Source organism: Polyodon spathula, chromosome 3 (assembly GCF_017654505.1).
Source record: "Polyodon spathula isolate WHYD16114869_AA chromosome 3, ASM1765450v1, whole genome shotgun sequence".
NCBI classification, from domain to species: Eukaryota; Metazoa; Chordata; class Actinopteri; order Acipenseriformes; family Polyodontidae; genus Polyodon; species Polyodon spathula.
The window spans coordinates 2,269,134-2,284,751 of record NC_054536.1 but is presented as its reverse complement, the minus strand read 5'-3'; the positions used below and the strand labels follow the sequence as shown (position 1 = coordinate 2,284,751).

General features: G+C 40.1%; 1 pseudogene; it reads left to right on the top strand.

Annotated features, from left to right (window-relative positions):
- The first annotated feature begins 6,079 nt into the window (after positions 1-6,079).
- Positions 6,080-10,158, top strand: LOC121310181 (annotated as a pseudogene).
- Positions 10,159-15,618: the final 5,460 nt, after the last annotated feature.

The window sequence follows — 15,618 nt, the reverse complement described above, 5'->3', positions numbered from 1 at the left end:
ACAGCTTAACCGAGTAAAATTCTGAGTACATTTGCTTAAAATCCTGTTAAAAAACATGCTTTGTACAATATACCTCAAACTTCAATGCAACTTAAATACTGTACTACAGGGTACAGATGTGCAGTATGGAATCTGTATGTTCCTAAAGACAGCGCCAGATTCTGACACTCTTAATACCTTCGGGTTAACCATGTTTAATAACAAAGCTGGACAAGTGGTTTTCTACATAGTGTATGTCAATTTCTAAAGCGTGACAAACGGACAAGTGTCTCCACTAGTGCATCCCTGTAGCTGGAGGGTATTCAATACTGTCCTGCTTTGCATAATTATTTCCTTCAGACTTACTGTGAAAAAAAAAACAGTTAATCAAATACAAACTAAAGTAGCAATTGTACTTGCAAATAAGCGATCACGAGACAAACGACAGCAAAGTTCCACACTGTCCACAGGACAAGAAACAGTAGGGCATTTTCTTTTTAAATCTTTTTTACAATTGCTTTCTGCTTTCTGTTTGAGGTTAAGGCTCAGACCATTCCAATAAGACGTTCATAAGTTACAAGCATCGAAAGCTTTCAGCAAACATCCAAAAAAGAAAACGTATAAAAATAATATCTGCGCTGAGCATGCTGCACACACACACACACACACACATAACGGGGTGTACTTTGAGATATTCAGACCCTGTAAACGCACAAACTGAACACATTTTGAATTTCAAGGACCTCTAGATTTATTTGAATGTAGCTCAGTTTGAAACTTGTGATTTTGCTTTAACCCTAAAAGAAAAACAGATCTCCACACCAGTATAATTGCCTCCATTATTAATGATTGTAAACCATGACATGCTCTGAAATTTGGCATTTAGCATACGTGTTAAAATATACAATGAATGTGCTCTGCAGCACCCACTGTCTGTCATTCCTCATACCACATGTGTTTTCAAAGCACAGCCTCAACCTACTTTCTAAATTTCACCTTGAGAAGAGCAGTACAGAAGAGGTAAGAACATCCAGCTACTGTAGCAGTCTATTGAGAAATGCAGCATTTAGAAACCACAGCATAATACTGCTTTCATATAAAAATAGTATGTGTAGAATGCTCTCCAAGTGACATTATTGGAGTTTTCTTACTTTAAAGTATGTGATGTTACATGAGTTTAGTTGAAGGCTTCCTCGTGTATAGAGTAAATTAAAAGCATAACAGCACAAATAAAGGCTTACATATTTAACCCTAATTAATGTTGCGGTCAACGTTTATGCTATTCCTTGGGTGGTAACCTTGACTCAGAAGTTCAAGTTGTGACCTATTTTCAGAAACATGCATGGACTTACTGCCTGCAAAGATAGATTTCACTTAGTGCTGCTATATGATATAAAATATGATTTTGCATATGAACATGAATGTAATTTTAAATATGAATATGGTTTTGAATATGAATACAAATGGGATTTTGAATATGAATATGATTCTGCACAGAATGCACAACATTACAGTAAACATCTTAGGTGTCAAATAAAATTCCATTAAATGACTGTATAATAATATTACCATAGACAATGCTTCTAGACTTATTTCTGTATCTATATGGTAAATCTCCAATCTGACTTGAAAGAAGAGAGGGGTAGCTCAAGCATCAATCATTCCTTTGTGTTTGTTTTAATAATAACTTTTGCAAAGCATTCCCTTCATCCCCATACTGGCTGAAAATAAATTAAACATCAGGAAATAATTTCAATCTCAATCTCTACAATATGTTTCCATAAAGAAATACAAGAATGTCTTAATGACTTATTGAAATGCATAATTCCAAACAGGATGCTGTAATGTAGTTAGTTATGATAACTTTGTAAGCAGCTCCTCTATATAGGGATGTCTGATGAGCACATGTCAAGGTTCCTCGTACAGTACTGCCGTCATGATGACGCTGACGCTGTGTATCACACCACTGCATGCAGACCCGGTGTAACAGAACCTACTGCTGCAGTCACCCACAGTATGTACAACACAGACAATCCCATTTAAATCCGTTATTAAAGCATACAATTATCAGCAAAGGTTTTGCACAAATTATTTTAAAAATATGTATTCCAACTTGCGTGAAAATACAAACTATAAATATATATATGTTATGTACCGTACTGCTTCAGTTTAATGGAGATAATATAGTAAACACTTTTTTGACATACTTCACAGTATTTACTGCACGGTTGTTGTGTGTTTAATTATGCTACGTCAATAACAAAACTCATTTGTCCGTTTAAGTAACTAAAACGTAATGTGAAAACTATATATATATATATATATAATATATATAATATATATATATATATATATTATATATATATATATATATATATATATATATCTCAACTTCAAATATATGATAAGTGACGTAATGCACGTTGTGACAGGGTAACTTGAGTTACCCTCCGAGTCAGGGGTCAGTGAACTCATTTCTCATTCCTGACTGATTTTCATGACGCCATGGTCTGGACGGACTAACGTAACGCCTCTCCCTAGAACATCATGAATAGACAGTGAGTAAAAAGGTCTAGAAATCTGAAAAGAAAGAGATTGCAGTAACGGAGCTGTGCCTGGTAACCACATAGACTGTTCTGACAGCCGGAGCACTTCCCGAGTCAAAGGGAGAGAAAGAGATGTGAGCGCATTCCCGGATGTAGCAATCTCAAACAGGGAATATAGTTCCTATGGCAACCTGAACCGTGGTCCCTCATTGGTTGCAGGCAATGTTGTTCAGAGGCGTGACATCGGCCCACTGTTTTATTTTGTCAACCACCAAACAGGCAACGCAGACTAGATTAACCATGTGATGTGGTTATTTATAATAATAATAATAATAATAATAATACATTTGGTTGACATAATTGAAAAAATTACAAAATCCTTCCATTAATTTCTGTTTTGCTTCTTGAGCGGGACAGCTTGTCATCCCTGCTGAACATTCCAGCAACACCATCCAAAAAGTATTAGCCTCTTACTCAGAGCAGGGTTACAGCAACTTTTTTAATTGTGATGACAATAAACCAGCACCGTCTCCTAAACCAGCTCGACCAGCTGAAAACCATGAAGCTACTGGCTCTGACCAGCGTAAACCACTACTGGTCATAGCGACAGTTTCCGTCAGGGTAGATGTATACCACTGAACCACAGCAAAAGGGTTTCAACTGTAGAGCATTTCTCAAGGATTGGTACAACTGGGCAGAAACACCAGCAATAGTGTGCTGATCATCAGGTGCTGGCTGTGTGGAGCGTGTAACAAACTCTAGTGGCACGTGAGCAGAGCCACAGTACAGACTGGCTGAAAACTGGAAACTCATACAAACCTGAGGCTGTCCTTATCACTGTCCTCTCAGCTTCCTTCAACACAAGCAACAGAAAAGAGAGACTTTCACCAATTAGCAGTCAAGTAATACTGGCTCCAGACACTGGTAGTAAAGACTCAGCTAGGGTAACAAAATAAACAAGTACCAGTTTCTTTGACTCCTTCATTAATGGCTTAGATGGAGTGACGGTGACTTGTGTGAAATTAAAGATAGAATAGTGTTGTTCAAGGCTCTAGTTATTCCTGCTCATGAGAAATCAAAGTAAATCTTCTAGGTTGTGTTTTTAGACGTAGCCAGAGTAACATAGCCAGTCTGGCTGAAAACTCTTAAAGGAGAAAGAACCGCCGAAGAGGCACAGGACCCTATTCACAAAGCTTTACCTCGTGAGTGGCGTTTCCGCTGAGCCAGTCGTAAGCCTTATTCAGTGGGCAAGGTTAAATGTTTGAGCACATGTGTAATTTAGTCAGAATTGAAATCAGGCGGCTATCATCCCCATGGGTAAGTTGTCATTTCTACACTCCTAATAAGAAGTGGCACTTCATTTTCTCCATTCTAATCAGACATGCAATTGATTTAGCATTGCAGTTATCACCTCCATACATTTGAAAGCAGCACCAAGTTCCACTTAATATATTCCTGAGCCTCATTTGCGCTGAATAATCTACCTTTGTACGAAATGCAGCGCATAGAAAGGAAAGGGTGGTTTTAAAATACACAGTAAGGAGTCCAGTGCTTTGAGGGTACCAGAAGGGAGTAGATCTTTGAACCATGTGCTTTGATGATTACAAGACCTTGGAAAAGAAGGGAGAATGGAAGTTCCTTCAGCGAATCAAGGATCTGTGAGATGCCTTCATCAATGATCCTTCTTGTCTTTTAATTAGGAGGCTGTTCTCAGGCGATCTCACAGTAGCTGGATTCACATTGCTCAGCTGGTGCTTTTCCTCTTCAGACACTCATCCCAGGATTCAATTTGAATTGTGGTGCTGCTATCTTTACAGTGGCTTGAAGTATCAAAATAACACAAGCAAGTCATCTTTAACACAGTTGTTGTTGTTTGCTTTGTTATTTTGTTCTTTTTTAAAGTCATCGAAGGGCAGATGTGCTATAGTGGAATAGTTCTATTGCTGAGTTTACATTTTAAGGTTAACTATGGTAAATTTGCATTGTAATTTCAAGTTTTCCCATGCTCTGCATGTTCATTGGTTTAGCATGCTGTAACATATTTAGTCATGCTGCTTGACTGTGCTTTACCAAACTTTTACTATGATTTACAAAACTTTACTTTCAAGTTATTGCACAGCAAAGTAGCCAGCTAGTAACTAGTTTGTTTTTTTTGTATCTGATTTTTTTTTAATTGTATTTTATTACAAAGAATAATAAACAAAAAATACAAAAACAAAAGTGTCTGAGGTCTGTTTTGGGTATAATTGCAAACAGTAGTGTGTGGTCTGAGTCAATGGAATACCAGGCTTTGCACTCACTTTGCCTGTCAATTAGAGAGACACATGATTCACATAAATTCATAAATGAAACCAAAGAAGTAACTGTATTGTATCTGGGGTGGAGAGGTGGCAGCGTTTAGAATATGCACCTCATTTTGAGTAAGGGATGATGGTACATTTACCAAATTAGCAGTTTGTTGGGTAATGGAAGCACAGTGCATATTTTCAGAAGGGCGTCCAAGTGGATCCTCAATCTATATGGGAACATAAGAGACTTCACAAATGAGAAGAGGCCATTCAGCCCACGAATGCTGATTCTGTTCCTATTCACAAACAGAACTTTGGTGTAGGCATAGTTCCTAAAGATGTACGATTAATTATCCTAACCTTTAATATCTAAGAGTTGCAATGACAACAAATAATGACTGACCTCTGACTACACACCCAACTGGTACTAGACAAGGTGTACAGCAGATTCATTTTCAATACAGGGGTTTTTACTAGACCTGTTTAATCAGCTCCCCAACCAGCAGAACAGGAGGCTGTGTGGTCCAGTGGTTAAAGAAACAGGTTTGTAACCAAGAAATCCCCCCCTTCAAATCCCACCTCAGCCTGATCCTGAGCTAGTCACCTAACCTCCTTGTGCTCTTTCTTTCAAATGAGATGTTGTTTTAAGTGACTCTGCAGCTGATGCATAGTTCACACACACCCTAGTCTTGTATCTTGTAAAGTGCTTGGTTCTCTATGAAAAGTGCCTTTAAAAAAAGATTATTATTAAACCAATCACCGTTAACCCCCAGCTCTGACCAGCACACACACATTCTATTTTTTGGTCATTGACGGCATTTCCAACTACACTTATAAGCAGTTTAATAATATATGTATGTTTGTTTGTGTTGTCTCGTTTTAAAAGCCTTTCTCGTTTTCTTCCAAATAGCGCCCAAGGCCCGGTACGACTTTCTACTGTTGTTCTGTACCTTCTGCTTTATCTATCGCCTGTTTTCAGTCTCCTTGTGAAAACCAAATGCGCACACGCTAGAATTACCACTAGAGGTGGGGGTGGGGAATGGGGGGTGGGGGTGGGGGTATTGTTAAATCGCAATACTCACAGGGTCACAGGGTAGTGCTGCGTGTGCAACTCTTAATAGACGTCATTATTATGTATGCAGAAGCCTGATCACATGATAAGGGTGACGAATTTAGGTACTAAAAATAAGTTTATTTCTTGACAATAACATAACCCTAAACGTTAATTTCGTGGGGTATTGGCCTTAACTATAAAAACACACAGCAGTAACCAGACCCGAAACCTAAGGTTCGTGGAGTATTGGCCGTGGATCACCAATTCATTCTCACATTGTAATCACCGTGCTCAGTGCTCTCCTCCTCCACACCATGTTTAGGGCACAGGGTAGGGGTGTTGCGAGTGAGGGAAGCAGAAGTTAAATTACAAGTTGCGCACGCAGCACACCCTGCGGGAGCCTCCGGTCTGCAGCTATATGGGCTGTGCGGGCTGGGCTGGAAACGCCAGGAAGTCATCAGGAAATAGCTGCAGCTGTAGAGTTCAAGTTTTCTTGTAATGTTTATTATCTAAAGAGAGTGCAGATGAGACATTGGGTGCACTATGACATGCGATTTTAGACAGACTGAGACCGGTACGGAGGTAGGTCGTTACACTTGCTGGAGAAGCTGCTTTGCTGACAGCTGTTACAGTATTAATATGAAGCGGCACATTGTAAGGGACGTACTCGTCTTAAGATTTTTTTTTTCTTCTTTCTGAAGTTTCTGGGTGAGTTGCAGTGTTTCTGTGTTATATGCAGCCTTTTCGCGTATTTTGTATGTTATTGTTTGTGAACAAGGCAATTTCCATACTGTTTTGTAGTGGAATATGTACTTACGCCATCATTTCATTATAATTAAATAATAACAAAGCGTGAATAAAATACATTTCAGTAAAACATTCAGCATTCCTAAATAACTGATCACATCGGAAGTGTTCTAGCTACCAAATATATATATATATATATATATATATATATATATATATATATATATATATATATATATATATATATACAGCTCTGGAAAAAATTGAGACCACTGCAAAATTATCAGTTTCTCTGGTTTTACTATTTATAGGTATGTGTTTGGGTAAAATGAACATTCGTGTTTTATTCTATAGACTACTGACAACATTTCTCCCAAATTCCAAATAAAAATATTGACATTTAGAGCATTTATTTGCAGAAAATGACAACTGGTCAAAATAACAAAAAAGATGCAGTGTTGTCAGACCTCGAATAATGCAAAGAAAATAAGTTCATATTCATTTTTAAACAACACAGTACTAATGTTTTAACTTAGGAAGAGTTCAGAAATCAATATTTGGTGGAATAACCCTGATTTTCAATCACAGTTTTCATGCGTCTTGGCATGCTCTCCACCAGTCTTTCACATGTGTGTATATATATATATGATGCAATGCTGCCTGGTGGTACAGCATATAGCCTATATTATTGTATTGAGCAATGACACAATGCTCCCAGGTTTTTTTTGTTTTTTTTTCTCTTGCTGTGTAAAAACTACAACTAGAGTATGAAAAGCAATAAGCCCAGCAGCTGTTGGTCACCCTGAAATGAGAGCATTCCAGTACAGAAAGCACATGTTACTCACAGCACCACCTCAGAAGGAAATGTCACCTCACATATCTTACCATTTATGTTACTAGTCAGAAGACATTAGTAAAGAAACCACATTAAGTAATGTTAATATTTCACATCAAAATGTGTGCTGAGAAATTTGTTTTCTCTCATTTTTTTCAGCTGCTTGCTAGACTTGAGGGAAGACGTTCTCTGAAAAACCTTGAACCACAGATTTTTGCTGGAGAAGGATTTCCAGTTCAAGGTATGAAACTAAACACCCCATCACCATAATCCCTTGTTTGTTTTAAAAGAGCTGCAACTGGTGTATACAAAAAAAAAAAAACACAACATTCTTTCATTTAAGCTTTTTTTTAAAATAATTTTCAAAACGTTGTGTTAATTGAGTTGTAGCCATTGGGAAATCTTCATCTGTAGACGTGCAACCCCAGCACTGGGTATATAATGAACTGCTTTGGAAGTAACAGAGCATGATGCAGCATCAAGCCCTGCAGACACAGTTAGTCCAGGAAGTAGCTGCCTACCTTCACTTGAGTGAGTGTGGGGGTGGTGGCGGCAGCAGGTTGCTTCTTAGGCACATGTTCTTCAGAGTCATTTTCATGCACAGTGCACTGTCTGTATTAAGAGCGTATGTGATCTTTTGAAGCAGTTTTAACACTTTAAAGAATGATATTGGTATGGAGCTGCAACAATAAAAAAGAAATAGCATTTTGTTCTAGATCTCTATAGGTCTGCAGTGTTGAAAAGGAGACAAACCTCCGAGGCTAAAGAACCTGGCAGCAAATGTGTCTTTCATTCAACACACTGTACCATGGGAAGTTTGAGAGGTATTCTACACCCACTGTAGTACAAAGTAGTGCAAACATATTGTCAGATTTATGTGTGATATTTGCTGTAAGTGAGATGTGAATTTTGAACCAGCACCATCCTAAAATCGTCATTAACAGTAATTTTAACCACAGATACAGTCCGAATGCACCAGCTAAATTATCCTGCTTTCTAGACAGGGCACTGCCAAGCTGAACTACTGATGTCATGAGTACTACACTGAAACCTGCAGTCATAATTATTTGTTTTTTTTTTATTGTCAGACTTGGTTTGAGGGTACCAGCATTTTCATTTGCTGGGTGTTTTTTATTTTTTATTTCCTGTAAGCATAAGCCCCTGCTTGCTAAACCAGTATCCTTACAGACGGCTGCTTTTTGACAGGTGACGTCATCGAGTTCCATGGTGCGGAAGGAACAGGGAAGACAGAGACTCTGTATCAGCTGGTGTCCCGCTGCATACTCCCGACTGCAGCAGGAGGGCTGGAAGTGGAAGTCATGTTTATTGACACGGACTCCCACTTTGACATGTGCACTTCAGCAGCACTGTCCAGCTGCTGCTCACACTCCACTACCTGGAGAACATGCTCTGCACTCGCCCTGCCCTCTGCCTGCTGCTAGTGGACAGCATCTCCCCTTTCTACTGGATCGACAGGAACAGCGGCGGAGAGAGCCTGGCCCAGCAGGAGGCCAGTCTTAGGAAATGCACATGAGTTTCTGGAGAAGCTGCATAGTGACTACCATTTAGTGCTGTTTGCAAGCACACAGGCTATCATGCAGGAGTATACACTGGAGGCATCCACAGCAGAGGCAGACATGCCCTGGAGGCAGAGGCCAAGCGCCAGCGCCGTATATAGCAAGCCGTATCTTTGTAGGTCGTGGCAGAGGATGGTCACTCATAAAATGGTGTTTTCAAAAACAGACACTTTAAAAGACGACAAGCAAGTTTTCTCTTGTTTCCTCCCACACCAAAAGCAAAGTTACAAGCAGGTGTTGTTTTCTTATTACAGAGGGCGGCGCCCAGTTTCTGTGACTCGGATCTTTTCAATATAAAATACTGGGGGAAGGGGAGGGCTGGTTTATACTGTCCAGTTTCTGTGACTCGGATCTATTCAATATAAAATACTGGGGGAAGGGGAGGGCTGGTTTATACTGTCCAGTTTCTGTGACTTGGATCTAGTCAATATAAAAGACTGGGGGAAGGGGAGGACTGGTTTATACTGTCCAGTTTCTGTGACTCGGATCTAGTCAATATAAAAGACTGGGGGAAGGGGAGGACTGGTTTATACTGTCCAGTTTCTGTGACTCGGATCTATTCAATATAAAAGACTGGGGGAAGGGGAGGACTGGTTTATACTGTCCAGTTTCTGTGACTCGGATCTATTCAATATAAAAGACTGGGGGAAGGGGAGGACTGGTTTATACTGTCCAGTTTCTGTGACTCTGATCTATTCAATATAAAAGACTGGGGGAAGGGGAGGACTGGTTTATACTGTCCAGTTTCTGTGACTCGGATCTATTCAATATAAAAGACTGGGGGAAGGGGAGGACTGGTTTATACTGTCCAGTTTCTGTGACTCAGATCTATTCAATATAAAAGACTGGGGGAAGGGGAGGACTGGTTTATACTGTCCAGTTTCTGTGACTCTGATCTATTCAATATAAAAGACTGGGGGAAGGGGAGGACTGGTTTATACTGTCCAGTTTCTGTGACTCTGATCTATTCAATATAAAAGACTGGGGGAAGGGGATGACTGGTTTATGCTGGTTTTCTCTTGAAAGAGCTGCTTGTCTCATACCAGTGACAGCCTGTTTTGTTTTTGGTTTTTTTTGACCCCTAAAGAGTTCTGTTTGTTGATCCTCATTGTGAAGGATGTAAAGTTTTATACTCTCCAGTTTCTGTGACTCAATCTATTCAATATAAAAGACTGGGGGAAGGGGATGACTGGTTTATACTGTTTTCTTTTGATTTTTATAAAAGACTGGGGGAAGGGGATGACTGGTTTATGCTGGTTTTCTCTTGAAAGAGCTGCTTGTCTCATACCAGTGACAGCCTGTTTTGTTTTTGGTTTTTTTTGACCCCTAAAGAGTTCTGTTTGCAGTTGATAAATTTGAGCAATGTAAATAGAAAAATGTCCACAGAAAAAAAATTTAAAAAGATTTTTAATTTTTTTTTTTTTTTTAAACTGTGATTGTGCAGTACTGTAAAATGCACCCAACTCATATATTATATTTATTTAGTAAACTATAATCATTATAATACTATATTAAGACATATATATATATAGCATATATATAAAACTTTTTAATCGTTCGTCACAGAAATCTAAAATCTTTTTACTAGGTACTTTATTTTTAAATGTATGCTAGTTACACCTTTTCGAACATACATCCTATCTAGTATGTATATCTATAGATATATCTATATAATATTATATATATATATATATATCTATCTATATTATATATATCACATCTTACTATCTACATACAGATACATATAAATATCTATATCATGTGTAGATCTATCTTGTACAACACTGTGTGTGTTATGTGTGTGTGTGTGTGTGTGTGTGTATATATATATATATATATATGTGTGTGTGTGTGTGTACAAATATATATAATAAATTTTTAGACATACATAGTAACGAATAATTATCGTTTTACATAAGGACGTATGGTAGGCTCCTTCACTAGATGTAGATCTTAGGTACCGCACCATGCGCATGGTAGTGGTTCCTGTCCATCTGTCTTGTTGTTCCTGTACAGAACAGCTTTGTTAGTTAATATCTGCCATTGTTCATGTCATTCTTTTGTGATTCATTATGTTTCAGGAAGTTACTTTCACCAGGTCCCATGTGGTCTATGTTGTGTACACACAAGCAGGGTTGGGATACATTCTTAATACAGGCTCTGAGGCAGGACACGCACACACCCACACTCTCACCCACACACGCACAGTAAAACACTGTTAGTATGAGTTCATCTCTAAGCTAACTTAATAAATGCATGTTGGAGTCCAAACAAGAGGCTACTTTTTTGTTCTTGGTGCAGCACACGCTGGTTAGATGTCAAATGCTAACTGTAACACATATATTGCAGCTTTTCTTTTACACACTTGAAGGTCTAGCTCAAAGAGCAATCGGCCATCTGATCACCAAAACATTGCTGCCATCATACAAAATATAAATCACCAAGCTACAATTTTCAGATCGTCGCCTGCAAATTGCATGAATAGAAACAGAATTTTATAAAGGGGTCTTTAACTCTCAAGTCACCTCCTATCCTTACTCTTTTTTTTTTTTTTTTTTTTTTTTTTTTTTTTTTTTTTTTTAAAGAAGCTTGCCAGGGCTGATTCCCAACAGTTGTCATTTGTTCAAGAAGAATTGCTTGGGTAGCCTTTGTATTACTGGAAAGTTGTGCAAGGTTTACACATCACAGAAGTCTCTATCTCAGACGTCTTGTGAACTTACCGTTATAATCTCTTGACGATGGAGAGAGACTGGAGTTTATAAACTTCAGGCAAACCCTGTCCTGACTGTTTATCTTCCACTGTGTGCCCAGAATGCAGTAATGTCATTGATCTGTGTATTCTTGCCTGCTACCAGTATATGCTGTTATTACATTTAAATGCAATAGCGCATATGCTCGTTTATACACACAACAAAAAGCCTAATTCACACTTGCATGGCTGCCAGATGGGGCCAGTGTGACTGGATGCACAGGGTCTGTCACCACAAGAGGCTCAGACTAACCATTTCAGACAGCCGGAAGTACAAACCATCCTTCAGAGGGCCTAGGTCTCCCAGTGCTGTCAAACAAGAGCCCTTTCACATGCTTTTTTAATTCATTGCAAGATGCATGGGTTGCACTAAGAGGTGAACGCGTGCCATTTTATAACTGCTTTCCTGCGGGCAAGAAAAAAAAGGCAGTGAGTGTGCCACACTTCATAAAAGTAAGATTAGTACTGCTACAAGTACAGCACTGGTAATGAGAGTGACTCAGGCATTAGTACCGCTACAAGTACAGCACTGGTAATGAGAGTGACTCAGGCATTAGTACCGCTACGAGTACAGCACTGGTAATGAGAGTGACTCAGGCATTAGTACCGCTACGAGTACAGCACTGGTAATGAGAGTGACACAGGCATTAGTACCGCTACGAGTACAGCACTGGTAATGAGAGTGACACAGGCATTAGTACCGCTACGAGTACAGCACTGGTAATGAGAGTGACACAGGCATTAGTACCGCTACGAGTACAGCACTGGTAATGAGAGTGACTCAGGCATTAGTACCGCTACGAGTACAGCACTGGTAATGAGAGTGACGCGGGCATTAGTACTGCTACGAGTACAGCACTGGTAATGAGAGTGACGCGGGCATTAGTACCGCTACGAGTACAGCACTGGTAATGAGAGTGACTCAGGCATTAGTACCGCTACGAGTACAGCACTGGTAATGAGAGTGACGCGGGCATTAGTACTGCTACGAGTACAGCACTGGTGAGAGTGACGCGGGCATTAGTACCGCTACGAGTACAGCACTGGTGATGAGAGTGACTCAGGCATTAGTACCGCTACGAGTACAGCACTGGTGATGAGAGTGACACAGGCATTAGTACCGCTACGAGTACAGCACTGGTGATGAGAGTGACACAGGCATTAGTACCGCTACGAGTACAGCACTGGTAATGAGAGTGACGCGGGCATTAGTACCGCTACGAGTACAGCACTGGTAATGAGAGTGACGCGGGCATTAGTACCGCTACGAGTACAGCACTGGTAATGAGAGTGACTCAGGCATTAGTACCGCTACGAGTACAGCACTGGTAATGAGAGTGACGCAGGCATTAGTACCGCTACGAGTACAGCACTGGTAATGAGAGTGACGCGGGCATTAGTACCGCTACGAGTACAGCACTGGTAATGAGAGTGACGCGGGCATTAGTACTGCTACGAGTACAGCACTGGTAATGAGAGTGACGCGGGCATTAGTACCGCTACGAGTACAGCACTGGTGATGAGAGTGACTCAGGCATTAGTACCGCTACGAGTACAGCACTGGTAATGAGAGTGACACAGGCATTAGTACCGCTACGAGTACAGCACTGGTGATGAGAGTGACTCAGGCATTAGTACCGCTACGAGTACAGCACTGGTGATGAGAGTGACTCAGGCATTAGTACCGCTACGAGTACAGCACTGTTAATAAGAGTGACACAGGCATCGTCTGGAAATTAGAGGGCTCACAAATCACTTCAGTCACCTGTCCAGATGATTATTGAACCCCAGGGATCAATATCCCTGGCAACAAGCAGGGACCGCACATTCATACATATATGTCACGCAGATTGTGCATCTTGCATTTTAGCTAAACTTGGAATAATGGCCATTCCTTTCACACTTACCTGAAGAGATTTAAATATTGGATGCGGTGATCTAACATCTCTGCCAAACGTATTCAAGTAAACACAACTTTATTTACGAAATGACCTGTGCAGGGGCCTCAGCTGGGATATATCTGTGCGGAGACATTTAATGAAAATCTCTAGCCACATTGCAAAACTCACAAGTGCGTCTAACCTGTGCAATACAAATCTGTCGAGGGCTTGCTTTCTCATGTTTTTTATGCCCTTCGTAGTTTTTTACTTTTATTTTCATGCACGGAAGAAATATTGAATGTATTATTTATACATGTGCAGGTCTAACACAAACACACCTTCTATTGGAGAGGTAACTTGTACCTCCCCAGTTTATTTGTAAACAACAGCAGTGAATCTGCTTTCTGTCATTGAAAATACAGCAATACCTATAAAGTACCAACCTATAACAAGAGCAAGTGCGTGCAACCTGTTATGTATAATCGTAGGCAGTTACACAAGCGGAGCGTTGGCTGCATTCCCTTAATCTATGCATGCAGATGTTTAAAAGAGGAAGATATTAGTTATGACAGTACTGTAGTTAGGTATATCAATGCACACAGCAACGGCAGCCAGAAGCTTCTTCAGTCAGTCATTATTACACATTTGTACTCTAGATGCAGCATGTCTATCTGGAACGGCTCATCAGTAAAGCTTTGAATCGTTTTTTAAACGCATAGGATCATGTTGTAATTGTCATGCCATGGACCTCAAGCTATTCTATGCACTTCCTGTGTTCATTTCAATCTGCTTGTTTTAGAACTGATATTGGCTATGTTGGTAACATTCAATAATTGACATTTGACAAAATTGGGGTCTGAGTAACCAATACTATAAAATCTATACATTTACGGATAACGCAGCAGTAAGCATAACACCCTGATGTTTGCAGTGATACTAATTTTGCGAACCTCCTTTTTTTCCCATGTGAAAAATAGTGTTTGTCTCATTTATAAGCTTGTTTTAAGAGCTTCCCACCAAGGAAATAATGAACTGGTTCAAGTCACTGATATGAGAGCTGCAACAACCTCCCCTGGTCCCCTTCAACCAGTCAATCAATCAAACAATCAATCCAAACAGTTATGAGGGCTGCAAATGCGGCGCTATGCTGCTAGATTCTAGTGCCAGGGTACCTTATAGCGTTACATTTTATAACATTACATTCAGGCAGCCCATAGATATTGATAGTTTCTCATTGGGTCAGTCAAGCCCCCCCCCCCCCCCCCCCCCCCCCCCCACTCATCCACTAAAACACTAAAAACTCATTGAAGGTGGGGGCTTGATTGATTAGGACAGGGTTTGATCATTTAGCACCAGTAGGCGCTCTGGTGCCAAACTTTCAACACAGTTTAGCACCAATTTTCTAAATCCAGATATCTGCTACATAATATAGTAAAATTGATTTCAAGTCAGGGTATCATTATTATAAATATTGTAACAGTGGTGGCAGCACTGTTTAGGGCAGCATAGCCAGAGACAGCAGGAGCAGGGGGCGTTCGTTCTCATTGACTCTGTTATCAGAGGAATGTAGCCCGGACTGTGCACTGATTGTGTTTGTTCTCATTGGTTGTGCTGTCAGGGGGGCGTGGCCCTGGACTGTGCACTGAGTGTGTTCGTTCTCATTGGTTGTGTTATCAGGGGGGCGTGTCCCTGGACTGTGCACTGAGTGTGTTCGTTCTCATTGGTTTTGTTTTATCAGGGGGGCGTGTCCCTGGACAGTGCACTGAGTGTGTTCGTTCTCATTGCAACCCAGCAAATCTTGGTTTTAATCCCGGTTGAGCTGTCTTGAACAAGGCAGTAGAACTTGTGGGATTAAGGACCCCCATTTAGAAACAAGCAACCAGTGCTGAATCCCCTGCTAAAAATTGAAACTATTTGGGACACCATTTTAATATAAAAACCAGCAACATGGTGAAGTGTAAAA